Source organism: Numida meleagris, unplaced genomic scaffold (genome assembly GCF_002078875.1).
Source record: "Numida meleagris isolate 19003 breed g44 Domestic line unplaced genomic scaffold, NumMel1.0 unplaced_Scaffold307, whole genome shotgun sequence".
Taxonomy (NCBI): Eukaryota; Metazoa; Chordata; class Aves; order Galliformes; family Numididae; genus Numida; species Numida meleagris.
The window spans coordinates 72,751-73,815 of record NW_018364545.1 but is presented as its reverse complement, the minus strand read 5'-3'; positions in this window follow the sequence as shown (position 1 = coordinate 73,815).

Sequence of the window (1,065 nt, the reverse complement as noted above, 5' to 3'; positions counted from 1 at the left end):
GGGTTACCCTCCTGATGGTTTCCCGTCGTTGTTTTTTTTTAATATTTTTAATTCTTCTTTCCTTCCTTTCCATGGCTCTCATCCTTTTAATTGGTGAATATTATGAAGTCCTTTTAATTATTTCTAATTCATTTTTCACCTTGTTGTTCCCTGTGCCCCATAGTTGATAAATTGCAGTGTCATTGTCAGCGGTGCTCCCGGCGCGGGGAGAGGGGGGGATCCGCCGGCAGCGCTGCGGCTGCAGAGGGGGAGATCCCAAAAACGCGCGATTTGGGGGAAAAAAATGCCAAAAATGGGCAGTTTGAGGTCGTGGCTGTTCTGAGGGGGGAGGGGGGGGGAAATAGCAAAAATGGGCAGTGGGGGTTTGGGGGGGAAATGCCAAAAATGGGCAGTTTTGGTTTCATGGAGGTTCTAGGGGGGGAAATGCCAAAAATGTGTAGTTTGGGATCAGGAGGATTCTGGGGGAAAAGTCTTAAAAATGGGCAGTTTGGGGTTGTGGGGGTTTGGGAGGGAAATCCCCCAAAAGGGGAAGTTTTGGGGAAATGGGGATTCTGGGGGGAAAATGCCAAAAATGGGCAGTTTGGGATCATGGGGGTTCTGGGGAGAAACGCCAAAAATGTGTAGTTTAGTGTCAAGAGAATTCTGGGGGGAAAAGTCCTAAAAATGGGCAGTTCTGGGCTCATGGGGATTTGGGGGGGGGAAAATCCAAAAATGGGCAACTTAAGATCGTGAGGATTATGGGGAAATCATCCCCAAAATGGGCGGTTTTGGGGTCGTGAGAAAATGCAGTGGTTTTTGGGGTGCTGTTCTATATGGGGTGGGGATTTTGGGGGGTTGTCTATGGGGCAGAGAGTTTGGGGTGCTGTTCTATATGGGGTGGAGATTTTTTGGGGGGGAGTTGTCTATGGGGCAGTGATTTGGGGGGCATTATTATATAGGGGCTGATGACTTCTGGGGCATTATTACATAGGGGATGTTAATTTGGGGGATGTTATTATATAGGGGCATTATTACATAGGGGATGTTAATTTGGGGGATGTTATTATATAGGGGATGGTGCTTTCT